The sequence below is a fragment of the Centroberyx affinis genome, unplaced genomic scaffold (assembly GCF_046629955.1).
Source record: "Centroberyx affinis isolate AG114_WGS23_722 - 3 ecotype Tasmania unplaced genomic scaffold, CSIRO-AGI_Caff_v1 ptg000193l_1, whole genome shotgun sequence".
Lineage (NCBI taxonomy): Eukaryota > Metazoa > Chordata > Actinopteri > Beryciformes > Berycidae > Centroberyx > Centroberyx affinis.
This window is the reverse complement of record NW_027278886.1, coordinates 70525-79419: the sequence shown is the minus strand read 5'-3', so window position 1 is coordinate 79419 and position 8895 is coordinate 70525. Positions and strand designations below refer to the sequence as shown.

The window sequence follows — 8895 nt, the reverse complement described above, 5'->3', positions numbered from 1 at the left end:
AACAACGTTGTTTGAAAAGAGATGGATACATAGTTGACATGATGTTAACTGATTGCATCTCTACAAATACAACTAAAACATGATCTGCACATTTTTGACACCTTGCTGGCTGAGATAGACGGTGCTGTTTGTCACTACAGTGGGAAATGAGAGGCCCATAAAGACTTGTTGCATGTCCAAGTTCAAGTTTGTTTCTTTATACAACCCATTATCATGTGCATGTTTCAAAGGACTTGACAGAGAATGAGCCTAACTAGATCTAACTGATCAACAATCAATCATAGAACAGAATGATATAAGACAAACATCAGGAAAAGCACAAAACACAGGCAGAGGGCATCACGCGGCAAATTCAGGTCAGGCAGTCAGGTAACGCTTAGTGAGGTGTCTCTTTGTGAGATGGCCTCTAGAGGGCGTCTTTGACTAAGAGATGGCCTCAAGTCTCTTGACAGAGAAAACAAATCTAGGCTATATCAAGGGGATCATTGGGTTGGAACACACAGATACATCGTTCTGTTAGTGAATTTGTTGACTTAACGCGCGTTCCGGTTCTGAAAAAAAAAAAATATGGTTTTATGACCAAAGTTTTCCAGCTGGGCGGTGTTTGGACCTTCAGGCCCGAAGGTCCAAACAGTGCTCTGTATTTATTTTTTCAGAACCGGAACGCTCAGTGCTTAAAAACGAAAAACTCCACTCAACTGGGATGCCGGGTGACATTAAACAAACACACAATCAAATGACAAGCACAGACAGTCTAGTCAGGTTGTGTTGTGAAAATGTCCAGAAAGAAGGAACTAGACATTCTTTCCTATTTTCAACCCAATGTAATAAAACAATGTGTTCAGGTGAATTTAACTTGTTTCTATGAAGTAGCACCGTTATGAGTGAAGCTAGGCTACTGTATTTCTGCCTCTCCCACCATGTTGACGCTCCAAAACAGCCCAATGGACAGAAATCTATCCGCCAATAATTCTGTCCGTTTTCCGACGATCAGTGTGGCAGCTAGTGGAATTCAACACACGCGCCGTGGGCCTCTATACTTGTTGTTTCTCTACTTTTGGGTGATGATGTCCTTAATGTTTGTTAAGCTAATGTTAAATGTTTGTACAAGGTCATCACAGGATGTGGCTGTAGGCCACCTCTCTGGCCTGGTTTGTCTGAAGGGTACGGTTTGAGTGCCTGCTGAGCGGTGATGCCGAACAATTTGCCTGGTTCCACTGTGAGGCTTTGTATTCATGTTAGTGTCATAGTAGTGGCATTACATTTCAAACAGAAAATATAACCATATCCCATGAAAATCTTGAGTATTTTCATTGTCTTTTTTTTTTCAAAGTAATTTTCTGTTAACTTGTGTACATACATACATGTCATACCATTTTCACAAGGTAACAACCTTTCATATCTGGCTATAGATATATTGGGTTACATCAGGGATGTTTGCTGCAAATATGAAAACAGAAGCTGATGCACCATGTTCAGACAAGAGAGTGAAGTGAGGTGTGAAGTGTTTAGTTTGGTCTGTGATGAAGGGAACAACATGGTTTGAAAAGAGATGGAGACATAGTTGCCATGATGCTAACTGATTGCATCTCTACAATTACAACACAAAAATGCTCTGCACATCTTATAAGCAAAGAAATGAATTGCATTTGATCAAGTAGTATCATTGTTGTTCTGTGTAAACAGCGAGGCCTTTGTTGTGTGTGGTTACGATGCAGAGAGCTGAAGGCCAGTCTTCCTGTGGTTTAGACCTTGCTGGCTCAGATAGTCAGTGCTGTTTGTCACTACAGTGGAAAATGGCAGGGGGACATAAAGACTTGTTGCATGTCCACATGTGCATCCAAACACACCCAGGATAGAAAACTGAAATGCTGCTGTATCTTTGTATTTTTCATTCACACATTTGACTTACCAGTATAGACCAACGACAGATAAGGCTATATCAGAAGTGAAAATATTCAATAACAGATACAAACGCTGTAGAATACTATTTACACACTGATGTCAGAACTTCAACACAAGTGTAGAGGCCGACCATGTTTTCTTTACATGACAGAAGCAAGTATGTCAGTATTCACTGCTTCCTTTGACCCGTTACAAAGCTTTGACATGAAAGGCCTCATGGTTTTCACCTCAGTTGTTCTCTTGCCACACTGTGCTGTCTCTTCCTGTCAAAGAAGTGATGTCTACCTAACTTGCTCCTCCCCTGCTGCAGACGCCCATCTAACTCTCTCTATAAGGGAATTTGGACAGTGATACTGGCCCCTCCTCTGTCACACATCAATCATATTCTTTTGCTTTCAGATTGAGGTCTAACGTAGAGGAATAAGAGGAAGATTTGGTTTTGGCAAAGTGAGAGAGAGAAAAGATGAAGAAACAGGTGAGGATCAAACCTCAGCACTCACAAGAAGATGTACATTTTCCATGAACATTGGATCTTTATTAAAAAAAATCCCCAGTGACAATAAAACAAGAATAGTACAGCAAAGCATCAGTTAAACCCTGAGTTGCATTTCCAGTGTCTTCATGGTCCTATCTGGTGGCAGCATACACAACATTAGGTTCCACCTCTTTCTCTGATGCGGGCCTCCTGCTTCTCTTTGGTTTTGGATGGAAACTCTGCGCTGCGTACTTCAGCTCATCTGAGTCCAGATTCTGTAAATAAGAGTACACACAATCACACACATCTCACATAGCTGAGTTTGTCAGAGAGACAAACATCTTTACTAGCATAATCATGACTTGAAATGATTCCAGCACCTTTTAAACCATAGAACATTTAATACAGAATCAACCGCACACCCAAAAATGAAGGTGCTGGAAGCTAAGGCATAACACTAGAAAGAGGAAAATGCTTCATCAAAGTAAGGCCCATTGACCGAAAACATATAAATATGAATAAATAGTACTTTTGCATCTGACAGAAGTGTGCGGATGGCATATTTTTTTCTTTCTACTGTTAAACCATAGAACATATAAAATTAAATCTTAAAATTGGATTCACCTCGCTTCTTTGTGGCTGCAGTTCTTCTTTAGCAGCTAAATAACAGGGAAAATCAGTCTAGTCAGTTAATTGATTGTTATTGTCCAAAAACATCACTGTTGTCAATGCATTTTGGTGCAGCAGGAAGTTTTGGATTTGTCCATCATATTTACACATGACACATGTCATATTTTATGCAATAAATATATTTTATGCAATAAATATATTTTATGCAATAAAATATAACGTATAGCTCTGAGAAAGTACCTGTCTGAAGTTGTCTGATTTTGAGAACCAGACCGACGATGACCATAACGAGGAAAACAGTCACACCACCCAGGATCACAGAAGCCAGGCTTGTTATTCCATCAGACTCTTCTACAAGAAATAAGGATTATTAAATTAGACTCTCTGAACTCTCCAGTGGTTTTAGAACTGCCTAATGTTAAAATGGACAAAACTGACTGCATATAATCTGTTTTACCTTCAAACAATTGACAAATATCAATCTTTATGAGAGAGAGGGGGAATTTTACTTTTAGACTTGTCATCCACTTCGTCATCAAAGTCGCCATTGCCTTTAAAAAATATGACAATAAAACTTCATCTTGATTTTATTTTGACTGTGTAGCACATAATCCCTATTTTGACATTAATTACATAGGCCACATATCTGTTACTTTTTGTGTATATGTTGTTTTGCGGCTACTGTGAGGATTTGAGACATACTGTAAGTATCATGAGAAAGACATAATAGTCATGAATGGGAGCCAAAAGACAGACAAGAATTTATGATGATCTTACCTTGAACCTTTAAAAATGTTGCATTGACAATGACGGTCTGTGCGACTCGGTAAAACCCACAGAAATAAAGTCCAGAGTCAGATAAATCCACTTGATTGATTTTCAGAAAGAGAGTGGAGACATTGGATCTCATTTCAAATTTGCCATTTTGAAAACCATCACAGAACGAAGCAGTTTCATCAGAGTCATACATTGAGGAGATGCAGCAGGGCTCGGATCTGTTGACCAGTCTGAACCACTCTGAGTGAGTGGGAGAACTGGAAATGTTGGTGCACATCAACGTGGCTTCTCCACCAGGCTGGACCTCCACAGTCTGAGACTCAGAAACCGAGACAGGGATCCAGCCTGAAACAAACACGAGAGAACAAGTGATTTATTCCTAGGTTGATAATGCAACCGAAAACCGAAACAATGCCTCTACATTAAGTTATTAATAAGTAACTATTTTAATTTCAATTCTGGAAGGTTACTGTATTGATGATTAGCTAGCAATGCAGTTAGTGAATAATTGAATATCAGTACTTACTCAGGTTGCAGAGAAGTAAAGCTGTTACCTAGGTATAGCTCATCATTGTGCATATGGCTGTATCACTGCAATGGCTCTTAATATAACTGAACTCTAGTGAGGCGGTTTCATTGGAAAGAGGCGGGGTGTTTTATGTTGTTCATTTGTTCTCTCACACTGGCCACATAAATACGTTTGGATAATTGGGTGAGTTATAAAGTTTATAGTACAAGACAAAGTTATTCTTCAGCCCATATTATTAGAGAATTCTTGCTCATGTTCCAACCTGTGACCAAAAAAAAAAGTCAAATCGATTCTCAACACTAAAGGGAAGAGCCCCAAGTTTTGCTAACCTCAGTTTTGAAAATTACCTCATTGGACAGCTCAGAGTGGGTTTATGATTTTTTTTTTTTAAGATTATTTTTTGGGCATTTTCACCTTTATTCGAAAACAGAGATAAGACAAAAAAGATTGGGAGAGTGGGACATAACATACGACAAAGGGTCAGATCCTAACCCAGGATTTGCCTTAGACTAAATTTAACATTTAAATCTGAGTCTGGTCTCTCTGTGACTGAAGAACTAGACATAGGCTACAGAACTCGAGATAATAGTCAAAATGTAGACAGTTAAGATGGAACAGTGTGCCTTGTATCTACAGTTACAGACACTTGACTTATGTAAGTTGCTCTCAGCATTTCCTTCTTTTTCTCTTTCTTTTTCCCAGGGCATCGCAAAGCAAAATCAAGTCAGGCAGTCAGTCAGTCAGTCAGTCAGTCAGCCAGCAGTTGCTTAGTGAGATGTTGCTTCATCAGATGGCCTCTAGAGGGCGTCTTTGACTAAGAGATGCAGTGTTTCCCATACAGAGGCACTTTTTTGACCCAGCTGAAGACTAGGGGCTTGCATCAGAATTGCCGCTTGTAACCCAGGGTCCGAGGTGTGAGCTGACCAGTAACTGAGCTGCTGCTGGGAAAAGTGACCAATGGCCGACCTAGACCTTCAGTTCCTGGCATCACGACCTTTATAGGCTTCAGGGGGCAGCGGTTAGTCTTTGGGGCCCTAGGCTGCTTGAAGGACCGCTGCGATAGCAGCTGTCCTGCCTCTCAGCAGGGTGCTGGCCGATAGAGTGAGGTGGCAGTTGGTGTCATGAAGTCATGACATCTCATTTTCACAATGTAAAGGTTTCATATCTGCCTATAGAAGTGTTGGGTTGCATCAGGCATCTTTGCTGCAAATTTGAAAGCGGCAGCTGATGCACCATGTTGAGACAAGTGAAGCGTTTGGTTTGGCCTGTGGTAAAGGGAACAACGTTTCCATCGTATGAATCTCTACAAATACCACACAAACATTACCTGCACGTCTTATAAATAAAGAAATTGTCTTTGATCAAGTAGTATCATTGTTGTTCTGTGGAAACAGTGAAGCCTTTGCACTCAGGTCCAACAGTGTATGACATCTCTTTTTCACAAGGTAAGCCTTTCATATCTGGTTGTAGAAGTGTTGGGGTGCGTCAGGGATGTTTGCTGCAAATCTGAAAGCAGAAGCTGATGCACCATGTTTACACAAGAGAGTGAAGTGAGACTGTGTGAAGTGTTTGTTTTGGTCTGGGATGAATGGAACAACGTTGTTTGAAAAGAGATGGATACATAGTTGACATGATGTTAACTGATTGCATCTCTACAAATACAACTAAAACATGATCTGCACATTTTTGACACCTTGCTGGCTGAGATAGACGGTGCTGTTTGTCACTACAGTGGGAAATGAGAGGGCCATAAAGACTTGTTGCATGTCCAAGTTTCTTTATATAAGCCTTTATCATGTGCATGTTTCAAAGGACTTGACAGAGAATGAGCCTAACTAGATCTAACTGATCAACAATCAATCATCGAACAGAATGATATAAGACAAACATCAGGAAAAGCACAAGACACACAGAAGCAGGACCAAGGATAGAAAACTGAAATGCTGCTGTATCTTTGTATTTTTCATTAATTTTTCATTTCATTTTTCATCGCTCACACTGACCTGCGTTTGCATAATTGGGTTTACTAGTGCAGTGCCCGTTTGCGCCGCTGCTGCACAGAGCGCTGTTTGCTTGTTTATTCAAAGTTTATTAATATTGAACGTGTCGCGTGTTGATCGGACGAATGGTTCTCGAGATTTGCAACGGACACACACACAAATAGAGATTCCTTGCTTTACTGTATGATGTAAGTAAGTCAGGAGTTACGACATAATAATGGAGAAATGTGACATATTGGCTCAAGGGTACAATTTTTTGGTATGAGGAGAGGATCAACTTTTTTTTTATCAGGGCATGATTTAACTGTTATGCCTGATGTGTGCTATTTTGTTGTTAAAGAAGGTAGCAAATTTGTCAAACTTTGCAGCCGAGAGAAGGTCATTTGGGATTGAGAGTGGGAGATTTTACAGGTTGACAGTTGTAGAGAAAGGAATAATTTATGCATTGTTTTTGTCATTTATAATTTTTTAGAAATAGTATTGTTTGGAAAGAGTCATTTCCTTGTTGTATTTGTGAAGTCTGTCGTTAGATATGTCATAGTGAATTTGAAAATTGGTCTTTCGCCATTTGCGCTCAGCCCTCTGACACTCCTTTCTTAGCCTCCTCACCAGTTCTCCATTGGGGCTTTTTCCCACAGCGCGGCAGAGGGCATCATGCGGCAAATTCAGGTCAGGCAGTCAGTCAGTCAGGTAACGCTTAGTGAGGTGTCTCTTCGTGAGATGGCCTCTAGAGGGCGTCTTTGGCCTCGAGTCTCTTGACAGAGAAAACAAATCTAGGCTATATCAAGGGGGTCATTGGGTTGGAACACACAGATACATCGTTCCCTTAGTGAATTTGTCGACTTAACGCGCGTTCCGGTTCTGAAAAAATAAATATATGGTTTTATGACCAAAGTTTTCCGGCTGGGTGGTGTTTGGACCTTCAGGCCCGAAGGTCCAAACACTGTCCAAAGATCCAAACAGTGCTCTGTATTTATTTTTTCAGAACCGGAACGCTCAGTGCTTAAAAAGAAAAACTCCACTCAACCGGGATGCCGGGTGACATTAAACAAACGCACAATCAAATGACAAGCACAGACAGTCTAGTCAGGTTGTGTTGTGAAAATGTCCAGAAAGAAGGAACTAGACATTCTTTCCTATTTTCAACCCAATGTAATAAAACAATGTGTTCAGATGAATTTAACTTGTTTCTATGAAGTAGCACCGTTATGAGTGAAGCTAGGCTACTGTATTTCTGCCTCTCCCACCATGTTGACGTTCCAAAACAGCCCAATGGACAGAAATCTATCTACCAATATTTCTGTCCGTTTTCCGACGATCAGTGTGGCAACTAGTGGAATTCAACACACGCGCCGTGGGCCTCTCTACTTGTTGTTTCTCTACTTTTGGGTGATGATGTCCTTAATGTTCGTTAAGCTAATGTTAAATGTTTGTACAAGGTCATCACAGGATGTGGCTGTAGGCCACCTCTCTGGCCTGGTTTGTCTGAAGGGTATGGTTTGAGTGCCTGCTGAGCGGTGATGCCGAATAATTTGCCTGGTTCCACTGTGAGGCTTTGTATTCATGTTAGTATCATAGTAGTGGCATTACATTTCAAACAGAAAATATAACTATATCCCATGAAAATCTTGAGTATTTTCATTGTCTTTTTTTTTTCAAAGTCATTTTCTGTTAACTTGTGTACATACATGTCATACCATTTTCACAAGGTAACAACCTTTCATATCTGGCTATAGATATATTGGGTTACATCAGGGATGTTTGCTGCAAATATGAAAACGGAAGCTGATGCACCATGTTCAGACAAGAGAGTGAAGTGAGGTGTGAAGTGTTTAGTTTGGTCTGTGATGAAGGGAACAACATGGTTTGAAAAGAGATGGAGACATAGTTGCCATGATGCTAACTGATTGCATCTCTACAATTACAACACAAAAATGCTCTGCACATCTTATAAGCAAAGAAATGAATTGCATTTGATCAAGTAGTATCATTGTTGTTCTGTGTAAACAGCGAGGCCTTTGTTGTGTGTGGTTACGATGCAGAGAGCTGAAGGCCAGTCTTCCTGTGGTTTAGACCTTGCTGGCTCAGATAGTCAGTGCTGTTTGTCACTACAGTGGAAAATGGCAGGGGGACATAAAGACTTGTTGCATGTCCACATGTGCATCCAAACACACCCAGGATAGAAAACTGAAATGCTGCTGTATCTTTGTATTTTTCATTCACACATTTGACTTACCAGTATAGACCAACGACAGATAAGGCTATATCAGAAGTGAAAATATTCAATAACAGATACAAACGCTCTAGAATACTATTTGCACACTGATGTCAGAACTTCAACACAAATGTAGAGGCCGACCATATTTTGTTTACATGACAGAAGCAAGTATGTCAGTTTTCACTGCTTCCTTTGACCCGTTACAAAGCTTTGACATGACAGGCCTCATGGTTTTCACCTCAGTTGTTCTCTTGCCACACTGTGCTGTCTCTTCCTGTCAAAGAAGTGATGTCTACCTAACTTGCTCCTCCCCTGCTGCAGACGCCCATCTAACTCTCTACAAGAGAATTTGGACAGTGAT

General features: G+C 40.4%; 1 pseudogene; it reads right to left on the bottom strand.

The window, feature by feature from the left end:
• Positions 1-2459: 2459 nt before the first annotated feature.
• LOC139659627 (uncharacterized) lies at positions 2460-4359 on the bottom strand (annotated as a pseudogene).
• Positions 4360-8895: the final 4536 nt, after the last annotated feature.